Genomic DNA, 15403 nt, shown 5'->3' with positions numbered 1-15403 from the left:
CTATATGATTTTACATAGTTTTTTTCTTTTCTTTTGTTGTAACAATTAAATTTCTGCCTTATTTATAGCGGTTTCCCCCCTGTGTGTAAATCCACCCCAAACCATTCCAAACTGCATTGGTTTGGACTCCTCGTTGCCCAATTTGATGTGACAGAAGAGTGGGTTTTGGCCTACATTTGGATGCAATCTGCCACCTGGGGACTAAACTTTATGTGACACTATCCACAAACACACACACATTTGTAACACCTTTTAATTTTGGATATTCAAATGACTATAACCCTCAGAATGTTGAATATCCCGTGCCAGATACCAATTTCTACAAATTGAGATTCGGGCAGCACACAGATTGCCATCCCATAGTTTTGCAGCACTGCCCTCAAAATACGCAAGATCAAGAGTTACTCCAACTGCTGCTCACATATCTTGATATTGATTTCTAGCCACTCTCACATCCTAATAATTTCAACCAAGACTCGGTGATGGCAGTTTCAAATATATATATTTAAAAATGGAGAATTTAAAAAATAACTTGAAATATATCAAATAAACCTGTTTTAAAACTTAAATGTTACTGATGCCAGAAACCATGTTCTGCTCAGAAGACTGCAGATCTCTTCTGCCAGCACTCACAGGAGGAGATTTATTTCTGGCCTAAACAAAATAATATGTAAAGAAAATTAACAGCAAAATAACGGAACCTTGAAATGTGCTGGCAGAGAGAGAAGTTGGGGGGTGGGATATAGAGAGGCACAGTAGCATAGAATACAAATAACTGGATTCAAAATAATTGGATCTAGAATGGGTACATGAGGTTTCATTTTATGGATCTAGAATGCATGAGGTTTCACTTTATCGCATGTAACTAAGATGAATTCCTCTGCATACCTCTGGTAGAATCTGACAACTGTTGGCCCTAATCAACCTCAAGTTAGTTGCAACTTTGGTTTCAATGAGGATAGAATTACCTGTGACTAAATTAACTCAGATTGGGGGCTTTCGACATTATTATATGTTCACTAACCTTGCCAAAAATGAATATAGCTTAAGGCTAAAAGAAAAGAAAAAAAAAGCAACTCCAGTCACATCTAATTGGTGTCATAGAATTTGGGAAGTGGCTGTGATATATAAATCAACTGGCCTTGTAACAGATGCTAGGCAGGTTCAGTGGTGGGATCCTATGCATACTTTTCCTGGGATCAAAAACCCCATCCAGGAGGGATGTGCACAGGTAAACCCAGGCAGATTTTGGGGAAAGTGCTAATCACATCTCTTAGCTATGAAGGTGTCATACATTGCATTCAGAAAGTTCAAATCTGGTGCATCTTTATCCTGCGACCTTAGAGGTATCGTCAAATAATAACACATTAGATTAACAGTCTAAGATTAGCAGTTGCACTGAATGGGACACTGATATTGTTATGTGCCCAGAAGCAAGGCTGGCCCAAGACACACACACACACACCCCACACACACACCAGGGAAGAAGGGGTGAGTGAAGATCTACATCAGGAATAAGGGTGGAATAAAGATCTACAGTACATCAGGATCTGCTGCCCCTGGGGATTCTGCCACCTGAGGGTAGGGATACCACCTTTGTAATGGGCAAAAGTTCTATCAGTCTCATCATAGAGAGAAATGAGGAATTAGATAGGGAAGAGTTACAGCTCGGTGGTGGAGCTACCAGGTACAGAAGGCTTCCAGGTTCAATCCCTGGCATCTCCAGACAGTGGTGGCCCTGGTTTTTTGGAAGTATTGGGAAGCCCTTGCAGACAACCACAACACCTGCAGACAATCAGTCAGGTCATGGCGACCAGAGGAGGAATGACCGCTGAGAGGGGCACAGAATGAAGGAACACCCTGGTACTCTTGCATCAACACAACTGGACGCTTTCATCTGCCCCAGATGCAACAAAGCATGTCTCTCCTGTATTGGTCTCTACAACCACAGCAGGCGCTGTTACTCTCCCAACGGTTTGACTTCCTCCCCAAAGGCGGAAGTTGTCTCCCGAGACAGATGGATGCCAACCAGAATGGGCAAGAGAATCGTTTGGAGCCCTTTGAAGCTATGAAAGCAAGTCAGGCCTAAAATTTCACGTAATTCTATACAGAAGGCTACAATGAAAGTATGGATAAATTTATCATAACACATTCATTGTGATCACTTTTTAAAATTACAACTGAAGTGGAATATATGACCCTGAGAATATAGGAGTAAAAGTCACAAACAAAACAAAAAGTGGTTTCCACCATATATGGTGCTCATATGTAAAAAGGAAGGAGCTTATCATATATTGTATGATATCCTACTAGGAGGGACATGTGGCGAATTGGTGACAGCCAGAATGTTGACAAGCAGTTGTTAATGGAACCCTTGCTCCAGCCCAGGATCAACCTTTTGTGACCTTTGGTTACAAAGAAGACTGGCACAAATCCAAGAGTAAGCCCCAAAGTTGATGTGCAAAGCTAGGCTACGAGGCACCTCTCACAGGCCCCTGAAATTCTCATTTCTTGAGCATCTGAGAAGCTACTATGACATACAGCTTTGAAATCTTTCAAGGGAAAGTGGTGGAGACGTTGTGTGGCATACTAAGTACATCGGGCCATTCCTTCCCCCCACCCACCATTTCCTACCCCATCCTAATACTCATGCTTTCTCAACAGGGCCCTTATGAAACAAACAGAGGGGCAAAAACCACCATTGGAAGGGATACTTCTGGATCAACAAGGGGGAAAACAGCGAGGCTTTGGAAAATGTCCAATGACAATCTCCCTGCCACCCCCATGATGGATTTATAAGGAAATTATAGCCCTAAAACAAAAATGAGCTAAGGTTTGCACGTAGCACTAATTTTCTTTGCAACCAAACTAAGGGTTCTGAAATCTATTTCAGCTATTTCTATCATGCAGTCCAAGAGAAAATGTGTTTAAAGCAGTTGACCTGCTAAAGGTGAGGTGTTTCCTTGGTAACTGCTACAGATTACAAAACAGTCATTTGCTATGTGTGAAAGTGGCCTGCATTTAAGGCAGGGGCGTCAGACTGAAATGGACTAGGCGGCTAAATTCCCCACCAAGCTGATGCCCAAGGGCTGCACCAAAACAAAGCAAAACATTGTCCTAACTGGAATTAACCAACTTGCACATCCACCTCAGGTTAGCTGCTGACATTGGAGAAATTAAAAACCACTTCTGCAGCTCTAGCAAGTTATCTAGTCTTCAACACTTACATAATGAAAGGAGGCCTAACTACACATTACATGCACAGAATAGTTTGTAGTTACATCAGAGCATTAAAAAAAAAGTTTAATCAAAGGTTTGTGCACGAGGAAAAAATTATATTAGGACAATGGCACACAAGGAGGGAAGGTTTAATCCTTTTGTCCCCAGTGGCAATCATGACCCAAATCATCCTCAATGGGAGATTTCTTTTTACCACTAATTTCAGTGGTGGGGATGGGGGTTCCTGTCAGGATCACAGCTCCTCGCATGCTGTGTCAAGTGTAGGTGGGTTCCCACGAGGCAAGACACAGTGATAACAGCAAGAACCTTTATTGAACCAACAGAACTGGGCAACAGGGGCAAAGGAACTGCTTATATACATTTCTGAAGGCCTGGGCCACTCCCACTCCCAACGTGATTGGTTGTCTAAACTTCCAGGCTGCGAATCATGACTCAGAGTTTAAGGGCCAATGGCAGAGGCCCAAATCCTGAAATGTTCTGTGATTGGATATCATGTATTGAATCAGAACACAGGGGCTCAGAATCCTAGTCCAGACTCAAGCTCAGGCAAACACAGACTACTGAATACATAACTGTGGTCCCAAAGCAAATCCCTATTAAAGCAAGAGGGGGAAACTGATGAGCTTTCAAATCACACTATTAATGCAGTTTATGATTATGCCTTATGGAAACAACCAAAAACAATGAAACAACAACAGACAAAGCAGCTGCTTTCCAAGCAACAAAAATGAAATGGTAATTGAGATGCAGATATTGAGGGCAGCATTGGAAACCTTCTCTGGCACACAGAGCTGGTGTGTTTCCCTGGACTGCAGGAATCACAAGAAACTCAGAAAACTTCCCTATTCTAAATCAGATTAAAATTGAGCAAAAGATTTAAATCCAAGAAATTTATGATCCCTGCTGTGTATTTTGGAATTGCTGGATCCCAGCAACTTTTGAAATATCTCAGACCACAGTCTCACTACAGGAATTTGTCTTTAGCCACAATATATTGCTTCCTTCTTCCTTCCTTCGTGGCACTAATCTATTCTGTTGCCACGGCAACCAACAGAAGTTCAGGTACCAGTTTCCCAAATAACTCCTTTTGCACTGAAGAGTGTCAGCTATGGTGGTTTTGGGTAGTTTTTTTTGTTTTAAAAAGCCACCGCTTAAAGAGTTTGATGTACTGTACTTAATCCCCAGATAAAGCCTCACTAATTCCCAGCAATAATCAATGTTAGCTGCAATGTTATATGTGATGATGACAATAGCACGTGAAACACAAAATGGACTGGAGCCACACAGGGGAAATGGAGAGTGGTGGATACTTTTATGTGGCAGACCAATGGCTGCCACAGCAAACAAGTGTGAATGACACATGTGTGTCTTTTAAGCACCCACGGGCATGATTTGACCAAGAGTGGGGCCTGAACTCAGTACAAAGGCACACACTTTGCAGACTCAAGGCGCCACATCTCCAGCCAGAAGTTTACATAAAGACCTTCTTGAGAAAAGACAAGACTGAGGAAAGAACATTGTTGACAAACCAGAAGTGAGAATAGTTAGGCACAGGGCTTTAGAGACCTCAATCCAGATTCAGGAGGAAGACTGCTAGGTACAAAATTGGACAATAGGACCATCTGGTTCAGTGCTGCCCACCCTAACTGGCACTGTCTACAGTGATTTACTCAACTACTTCAGGGTTTTAGAAAGGAGTGCTTTTGCATTCAGAGCCTGCTTGAAAGTCGTGTCCGTCCGTCCGTCCCCCCCACCCCCCGCACCTGGTTTGCCACTCTGAGAACAGGATGCTGAACTAAATGAAACATTAGCCTGACCAGCAGCTCAAAGGAGATGGGCGGGTGCTGTTTCTCATCTGCTGTCAACCAACTGAATCATCGTTTAAGCTTCTTAAACCGATCAACTAAAGGAACGCATCCCAAACCCACCCGCAGAGGACCACGTCATGTATGATTGTGTGCAACATTGCTTTTCCACTACTGCCATTGTGGCTATTGCTTTGTATTATGTTGTGTATAGCTTACTTTTAGCAATTTGGCAACTGTCATGAGCCGTGTCTCCTCCAAGGCGTCCTTCCTCCAAGATCTGTCTGCCCAGTTTCTCCCGAGCGATTATTTCTTCCCCTCCCTTCTCATTACTTTAATAGCAGCTTATCTGAGAATAGGAGAGAGTTTAGTTTGTCTTAATCACCTATATATCACTTAGAAGTAGCACAGAGGTAGCCTGACTCAGTGCTTTATTAATTCTCTTTGCTGTAAAGTGTCAAGAAGTCAATAGCCATCCAAAACTAGTCTGTAATGAATTAGGAATAGTGGATTCATTGACAGAAACACAGAATAGAGCTGGGCACCCTCTCTCATTTGAAAACATGCATTTTCTGCTTTAGAAGCAAACATATTGTTTGTTCCAATTAAAAAGGGACAAATGTTACGCATTTCTTACATTTCTATTTTTAATTGTTCTTTTCTAAGGTGATATATATGTGGAGAATATGTGATTGTATTGTTATCCTCCACCACCACCCCCCAGTCTCCAAGCAGCAAGAAATTCCAGGGTTCAGTTTCCTTGGACTCAAGGTCAGCAGAGACTATGTTGTCTTTGGGACATATGATTTAATTTTCACATATATATAACCTGAGCATAGGATGGAGAGGCACACAGCATTAACACCCCAACAGATCTTGCGTCTCCATTAGGTTTCCAGACATCCCCCAAATCTATTTTAGGTTCCGCGCGAATCAAAACGTGTCTCTAGCTCCAGTTCCCAACATCCAGCTCTCTCACACAACAACTTTGGCTGTTCTTCTACCTAGCAACCAGGTGAGATCAGGATGAGGGAAAGGCCAACCCATGTGTTTCTATGGCAGTGGAGCTCACTCTTTTGAGATGTAGGTGTCGGGTACTTAGCTGCTGTACCTAGCTACAGTCATTACCTTGACAAAGGGTCAAGTTTCTTTGTGTGCCCACAGGAGGTCTGGAGGGCGGCAGTACGGGAACAGGCCTTTTTTTTTGCTGTGGCTCCCGCTTGTGGAATGCTCTCCCTAGGAAGGCTTGCCTGGCACCTTTGTTACATACCTTTAAAGGTAAAGGTAAAGGGACCCCGAACCATTAGGTCCAGTCGTGACCGACTCTGGGGTTGCGCGCTCATCTCGCATTATTGGCCGAGGGAGCCGGTGTATAGCTTCCAGGTCATGTGGCCAGCATGACAAAGCCGCTTCTGGCAAACCAGAGCAGCACATGGAAACACCGTTTACCATCCCGCTGTAGCGGTTCCTATTTATCTACTTGCACTTTGATGTGCTTTCGAACTGCTAGGTTGGCAGGAGCTGGGACCAAGCAACGGGAACTCACCCCGTCACAGGGATTCGAACCGCCGACCTTCTGATCAGCAAGCCCTAGGCTCAGTGGTTTAACCCAAAGCGCCACCTGGGTCCCTGTTACATATCTTTAGGTCCAGGCAAAAACATTTCTTATCTCTTAGGGCTTTGGCTAATTAAACTATATGGCCTTTTAAACTGTTTCTGTTTGCTATTATGCTATGCATTTTTGTATTTTGTATTTTTATATCTGTGATCTTCAGATGAAGCGTGGTACATAACTTTAATTAATAATAGGAGTAATAATAATAATAATAATAATAATAATACTATTAATAATAGTTTGGTTGGTCCACCAGGTTCCCTCTTATACAGTCTAGCCTCACTGATACAGAGTCATCGGTTTTAGAGGGCACGCAGGCTGACTCCTAAAATTCATGACAATATAATTTCCATAGCATGTGTGGATTTACCTGGCAGGATACATACACCAAAACCACACCTTGAGCCTATCATGTTTATTCAAAGTAAAACACATGTTGTTCACTAAAGCTGACTCCCATCCTAAGCATACGTAAGATCAAAATGCTAGTTCTATTATACATATTTTATATAGCAGTACAAAGTTAGCATAGATGAATTCACTGCAAATTCTGCTCCCCACAGGACATCATCAGTATACAGATTTTAAACACCTTTTGTAAGTTGTGTGGTGCTTTTATCCCTTACTGAAACCACCTTAAATGTGACTCTCCCAATGCACTTAGCTGTCCAATGATTGCTCTCACACGGATGTTTTTGTCTGTATTAAAACCAGACCTCCAGTTAATAAAGGAGCAGGTAGAAGTTGTTTTCCTGTGGGCATGTCTCCTTTGTTCTCGGAGAATAGCAGGGGAGAAGGATGAGAAACATCCATTTTAACCTCTCTTCAGTCCCTGACCTCTCAAAATGGAAGCCTTACCCAGACTGTCTCTTCCTACGGCATGAGAGAATAGGTCGGGTGACTAGATTCCCAGTAAACTCTCCACACAATCATGAAAGCTATACCTATCGGAGCAGGAAATGCTATTTGTTGTGCATGCTTATTTCACCTCTTGTAGTAGTTTCAAGACTGCTAGCAGCTCCCAAGTTGCACTAGTGCATCTCCTGAAAGGCCAAGCATACTAACACCCAGGTAGCAATTACTTGGTTCCTGATGTCCGTTTTCTTCATGCATGGTAGGTGTAGGCCCTTGCAGAAAGTGTACCTGTGGACGGATAGAGAGCTGCAAATATGCTGCCAACCAGCCCTTTTGCCCTCATTTGACATGGGCATTTACAAATCTGGAGATCAGAACAACAGTCTTAAAGGTCTTGAAAGCTCCCTCCTTGGCCTACTGGAAAATTGAAAGGGTCCTATGATCTGGTTCCTCCTCCCCCCACTTATATGTTATTAAATTTTCAAAAATTTCACATGTTTAGGGAGGCTTTTAATGTTTAATAGATTATATTATTATTATTATTATTATTATTATTATTATTATTACTACATTCCAATACATATTTTTTTTGTTGACTTCCCACCCCATTTTCCATGGTGGTTTCTTTCTTTTTTTAATTTCTCCCCCTAGCTTTATTTCTCCCCCTACCCTATCTTCTCTCCCTTATACCATAACAATAATACAATAATCTCTTAATTCCATCTGTTGCTCATAGTTCAAATCCTGCTTGCAAATTCATCATACAGTAATATTTCTTTAAATATTTCTTTAAATAGGCTTCCGTTCTTCCACAAAACAATCGTGGTCAGTGGGGAAATGATCTGTTATGGCTTTTTTTGGCATTGCCTTAAATCAAAGCAGGAAAAGAAAAGAGCTGCTTCAATAATAACAACACACATCACTACTACAACTTCTTAGGTTGCTGTTTACCTTTCATCATAAGAACCCAGCGCGGGTTACAAGAATGTAAAAAATCTGTATTTGAGTTTAATGTACAATCAGAATAGGGCGGATCAAAACAGCACATAACAGAAGCTATGCAGCAAGGATGCCAGATATAGGTTTCTTAAGGTAAGCATGGCAGCAATTGTTTTAAAAATCAAATTCAGGCTGAATGTGTGGTGCGTTCATGAAAGTGTTATGGCACTGCCATGTTTTAATTTCAGTTTGTGTGACTTTTGGCAGCAAAGCTCCCTCCCCCTAGTTTCTTCTTCTTCTATCAATACTCGTTATGTCAAAAGTTTTTGTCCAGCTGGAACGCTTGCAGATTTGTAAAATAAAAATAAAAATTAACAATTATAACCTCAGAAATATTCTCTACCTTGAAACTATTTTTGTTCCCAAAATACCATCAAATCACTCACATAATGAGAATGCTGCCCTGTGCTATGGATGTTGTCATTGGATGACTTGTACGTACTCTCTTGAAAAGGAATTGTAAGACCCCAGGGACCAGAAGTGCTGACTGCACTAACCTGCTCCCATCAGCCAAAGGCCGTTACCTTGTCTTCCAAGGCTTCAAGCTCCCCAAAAAGTTACTTGGAGAAAAGTGAGTGTATTGCCCAGGGGCCAAGAGGCTCGCTGACTGAGTCAAGCTTGACCTGGTGGAAGGGCTCCTATTCCACAGATAGAATTGCAGCTTTGTGTAATTTTCCCCTGCTGTAATTGGTCCCTTGGGAAACACATAGAACTTCCTGTTAATTTTACTGAAACCAGTGTTTGGAAAGTACTTTTGGAGACATTCATGGGAAAGCACCGGAGAATATCAAATACAGCCATTACTGACAAAAAACCACCCCATATTTCCACAGTAATTTCAGGATTGGTGTTTTATTTTTCATAAGATGATGATGATGATATTTTTATTTGTATCCAGCCCTCCCTGGCCGAGGCCGGGCTCAGAGCAGCTAACATCATAAAAACAACACAACATGCATAAAAACAGACATCAATTAATTAAAATACATCTTAAAATTAATTCAGACAAGTTAAAATCTGGGCAGGTGGCAATTATCAGGTTGGAATTGAGAGTGGTTAATACATGCCAGGACCAACTGTTTCCACTCACTGGCGGAGGAACACGGTGAGGTGCCATTGCGGCGGCCTCCCTCGCCCTGAGCACCACGCCCCCAGGAAGCACACCATGCCCCTGCAGGCATCATGCCACACACCCCGGCACATGCCACACCCCTGGGGACACGCACCAGCCATGCCCCCACCTGCTCCCCCCCCCCTGGCCGGAGCTTGAAGCTCTGCCACTGTTTCCACTGAGGATACAAGGACCTGTGAGCTGGTTGGGGACCTCCTTCGTGTTTGTTTTATACAAAGGAAAGTAAGTCAAACTGCATCCTGCCCAAAGGCCTGGAGGAACAGCTCCGTCTTGTAGGCCCTGCAGAAAGATGTCTACATCAGCATCAGCCTCCCAGCCAATCAGGTCATAGGCCCATCTAGTCTAGCATTCTCTTCCTCGTGATTCCCAGTTACTGACATTCAGTCATACTGTCTCTAATAGTGGAGGTAGAACATAACCACTGTGGCAAATAGCCCCTGGTAGCCCTATCTCTGAATTTCTTTAAAGCCATCCAGCATTATCTTTATAGTGCTTCATATTAAGATCGGGCGTGAGTTGAAGTGGAAAATTATTGTTATTGACTACAGTGACCCAGTGAGCTTCATGGCTGAGAGGGGATTTGAACCTGTGTCTTCCTATTTCTGGTCTGATCTGAAATCTTAACAACTAAACCACCCCATGACTCAGAAAATTTTACTGCGCAGGCATTGATTGTATTATGTGTGCACACAAGAGTCAATTGTCTCCAGTACGACTTTACTGGGCAGGATTGGCTCTGTACAGCCCAAACAAGCAGCAATGTTAGCAAAGTCACTTAAATAACACCACCCCATTCACCATTCCCCCTCCCCCTCTTTCCCCCTTTTCTTCCTAACCTATCACCGTAGGTAACACTAATGTCTCACAAGAAATGAAACTGATCTGTAGAAAACGCAACTTGAAAAAAGAGACAATGCACGTATTTTTGCAAACTAAGAAATCTTTAATAAAATATATAATTAAAAGAAAAACAACACAGCTGAAGGTCAAAGCCCTGATAACACGTCATTGAGGGAACTGAACAAAGCAGTGTATAATCTGAGGAGAAATAAACAGAGATAGTTTGTCTTTCTGAGTTCAGGCCTTGTGTACACAGCACGGAGACATTCAACTAAACATATAGAGGAAAGCTCCCTCAGAACTACACAGCCAATCAGAGCCCATGCTACCTCAGGGTAGATCATGCCACTCCACCAGGTTGCTAAGCAACACCTCCACCCATCCCCCCTTTGGCTAACTGACTTTAACACTAGCAGAATTAACCCTTAAGTTATGAACTGAATGATCCCTGCTGTTGCACTTCTAACAAGTACACTCTGCAATTTGCATCTGGAGTACACAAGGCTTTCTGTTTGTTTCCAAAAGTGTATACATTGGGAATAAGGAACGTATGGCCCCCCAGATATTGTTGGATTCTCAACTTCCAACATCCTCAGCCAGCCTGGCCAGTGTAGCTCAACATCATCTATAGGTCTGCATGCCACCCCCCACCCACCCCCCAATCCCTGCTGCAAACTTTTGAATAATCATTTGTACCAAGAAACATATTTATGTACATTTATGATAGTTGGGTAGGGCATGCACTGGGTACATAAATATAACTGGCTCCTTTGTCCTGTTGACAAAAAAACCCTACTCTTTTGGGAAACACTTTAAAGTACAGTGTTCAGGAATTTCTAGCTATAAGGGTTTCTTTTATAAAACTGTCTCTTTTGTTCCACGAAATGCGTGTGTCTGTGTGCACCTTTCCTCCCACTGCCAGTGGGTGTCCCAAAGTATTCTAAAAACAGATGTCACGAAGACTTTTAAGCTAGGAAGGGAAAGCACCAGAGCTCAGAAAGGAGGTTCTTCGGGCAAAATTGCCGTTTTTCAAAAGGGAATGTTCGCAGGAGTCCTGAGCCTCGGACAGCAGGAAACATCATGAAGTATTTAATCTCTTTTGGCAAGCCAGGTAATTCTCCCTTCGTCAAAGCGACATTGTAAGGCTGAACATTTCTCAGCAGAAAGCAGAGAAACCGTCAGCCTGATTTCCTACCTTATATAAAGTGAGGTTCTTTTCACCAGATCATGTCGGAGAATTAGTTCCCTTGCTATTTCCCCCTGCTCAGTCTTTTAAATGCTGACTCACATGGCCATGTTGCGGGGAGGGGGGGGAGGCTCTGTAGGAGGATGTTAATGCACTGTGAGGTCCTGCAATAGCATCCTCACCTTTGGTCTTTTCACACAGCAGGAAAACTACATCCAAGCATCTTTCCACATACTCTGTATTATAGGCCACCATAATTTCTCCCATATTGTATTGGTGGTGGAATTCAGCCTGAGAGATGTTGGCTTGCCTGAGGATGAGTTCTTGGCTGAGCATTTGAACATGGGACGCGGGTGGCGCTGTGGTCTAAACCACAGAGCCTCTTGGGCTTGCTGATCAGAAGGTCGGCGGTTTGAATCCCTGCGGTGGCGTGAACTCCCATTGCTCTGTCCCAGCTCCTGCCAACCTAGCAGTTCGAAAGCACGCCAAATAGATAAATAGGTACTGCTGCGGGGGGAAGGTAAACGGCGTTTCTGTGCTCTCTGGCTTCCGTCACAGTGTTCTGCTGCACAGTCATGACTGGAAATCTGTGGACAAACGTCAGCTCCCTCGGCCTGAAAGTGAGATGAGCACCACAACCCCATAGTCGCCTTTGACTGGACTTAATCGTCCAAGGGTCCCTTACCGTACCTTTTACCTATTTGAACCAGGGGCTCCCAAAGTCTCTCACCCAGCACTACACCACACCAGCTCTTTAACATGCTATCATGTGACTTTGCAAATATGAATTGCTCCATGCTTTTGGCGGTGGCTCTTCCACCTCGAAGAAATGGCTGTGTGAATGCTTTTACATATATATGGAACTGGGGTGGGAAACACTGCAGACACACAAGCTGTTAGAGTGATCTTGCCAAGTCTGACACCTTGGGTCATTGAAGGCCACCTTCAACAAGATTTTGTGTACATGAGTCTCATTGCGCCTGAGATACACACAGACATTATGCGATTTTCACCTTCTTCTGTGCTTTTCCGCGCTATGCTTCCCTGCAGACCTGGGCATCTCATCTTAAAAAGAGGATTAGGAACAGTAATATCAGGACCTACATGGACCTTCTTTGGGAAAGATAAGCCACAATAATGAAGTTTAGGGTGAAGAACCCTGATCTACTGGCAGAACAAGAAGGATGAAGTCTTATGTTATAAGGTGCTTAGCGTGATATATCCTGCTCGTGGTAAGTCAGGGTAGGGGAGTAAAATTGAATAGGCCTACAAATCTGTGCCAGAACTCTAGAGATGGGTTTTGAAACCACTCTCAATTGTCCTGAGAATGTAGGGATTTTAAAAAACAACAACAACTATTCTCCGGAATCAATATCAAAACTCTACCCCCCCCCCGAAACGGCAAGACCTTTGCTTAGCGTGCCCTGTGAGGCAAGGGGAACTTTTTCAGGGGGAAAGTTTAATGGCCTACCTAGGGGATTTTACCAAGAGCATGCTTTTTATCAAGGAAGCCAGGCCAGAATCCTTTGAACTCCTGTTGGAAGGTTTGTGGAGAATGAGAGCAAAGGATTAGAGGCGTATGATGGTTATAAATTACGAGGAAGGGCTTTGCTCCCATCTGTCTGCGTCTCAAACAGAAGAAAGGCTGAGATAGATACTCTTTCTGCAGAAAGGGTGAGTCTATGGGGGAAGCAGTTAGTAAGTCCTGTTATCCGCAAGCAGTGCCAGGGCTGTAGATGCATCTCTTAGCACAAAATGTCAGAGGGAAGTTGCAAGAGTTACAAATATAAAAGAAAAGAGCCATTCTCCCCCCCCCTCTCAAGGATTCCACACATTTATGATTTCTCATGCTCCTCTGCATCCTAAGGAAGGCACAAACTCTGTCTGGTGTGGTCACTGACGTACAAGTCTCCGGAGCACTAGCAACCCTGCCTCATTAGATAAGCACGTGTGTTTTCAGAGTAGCAGCGTTCCTTGATGTCAGGCCGCTAATTGTAATTCTGAATTATTCTGCCTTTCTCTGCTGTCCCCTGACAAATGGCTTGGCATGATGACAAGTAAACACCTTTATTAATAATATATAACCACGATAATTAAGAATGAAATGTTCCAGCCGAGCCAGCTAATTATTTATCATTTATCAAAGCCGCATGATGCAGCTTTAAATCACGTCTAGCTCCACTTACGGAGGGAGGCAGAGGTTACTTTTTTCAGTGTGGGTTGGAAGGAACACGTCTAGCCATCCGTTCTCTCTGCGTTTTTTTCTTTCTTTCAGCAAATTAAGAGAGAAACATCAGTGCAGGCCAATGGTCCATTTACTGCACCTCCACATAACAGAGACGACCGGCGGGGGGGAGGGGAGAGGGCTGAAGCATGACTGTGTTCAAAGCATCTCCGCCAATGTGATGCCTCCTCTCTGCTGCACATAAGAACCTGCTGGATCAGGCCAGGGGCCCATCTAGTCCATTATCCTGTTCTCACAGGGGCCAACCAGGTGCCTGTGGGAAACCCGGAAACTGGACCCGAGCACAAGAGCACCCTATCCTTCTGTGGCTTCCAACGACTGGTATTCAGAAGCATTACTGACTGACCGTGGAGGCAGATCACAGCCATAATGGCTAGTAGCCATCGAGAGCCTTCCCCTCCATGAATCTGTCCAATCCTCTTCCAAAGCCATCCAAGTTGGTGGTCCATCACTGCCATTATTTATTCACATGGTAAATACTTAGCATTTACCATATGGAACAGGGACTGGGGCCGTCATGGAGAGTTGGGTGTTGGGAACCTTTGCAAGTCCATGGCTGCGTACCCTAGAGGACATGTACCAGTAATAGGTGAGGGGGGGGGTCAGAGGCAAAATTGGGGGAAAGAGGGCCTTTGTGGTAGTGGCACCCACCCTGTGGAATGCCTTCCCATCAGATGTCAAGGAGGTAAGTAACTATTTAACCTTTAGAAGACATCTGAAGGCAGCCCTGTATAGGGAAGCTTTTTAATGTGTAATGTCTTATTATGTTTTTTATATATGTTGGAACCTGCCCAGAGTGGCTGCGGCAACCCAGTCAGATGGGCAGAGTAATAAAAGATCAATAATAGTGCTAGTAATAGTACTACTACTACTACTACTACTAATAATAATAATGCAGCCCCTTAACCTTGTATAGCAGGCTTCTTTTCAGCCATGCAAAAGTCAGCAACCCTTCATCCTCACACACCTCTCCAGCCTTCACCTGTTGCAAGCAAGAGGCATTATCACAGTTACATGACACACATTCCAGCCACAAGAAAGCATTTGAGGCCTTTGTGGATCAGAGCTAGTGTGGGCTGCAGCCTGTGGAGAGAAGGTGTGGCCTGAGAAGGTGGCATGAAATAATGAAGAGCATTGAAAGCTGGATAAAGAGGCCTGGGGAGACACGTTTGATCTCTGGCCTGAGGTTCCTTGCCCCCTTATGGGCCAACCCAATATTATTATTTTTGCTGTGCGAGGCCAGGACAAGACCGGCCCCTGCCCCGTTTTCAATCTAAAGAAGTTGACTGGGCTGGCATTTGGAATCTTACTACAAAAGTGGCAACGGGGTTGGTATTCTTCACTGATCTTCTAGTTTGGGGGGCACAGGCTGCCCAATGTTGCTGTGATTCACCAATGAAGAGAAGTACCTGTGCTTTGGCTTCGTATTGCAGGCATAGCAGGCCAAAATGTCTGCCATGGCTCTCTTGCTAAGAAAATCAATTTG

The sequence above is a fragment of the Zootoca vivipara genome, chromosome 8 (assembly GCF_965207765.1).
Source record: "Zootoca vivipara chromosome 8, rZooViv2.hap1.1, whole genome shotgun sequence".
NCBI lineage: Eukaryota > Metazoa > Chordata > Lepidosauria > Squamata > Lacertidae > Zootoca > Zootoca vivipara.
The sequence above is the reverse complement of the archived record's forward strand: the minus strand, read 5'-3'. Positions refer to the sequence as shown.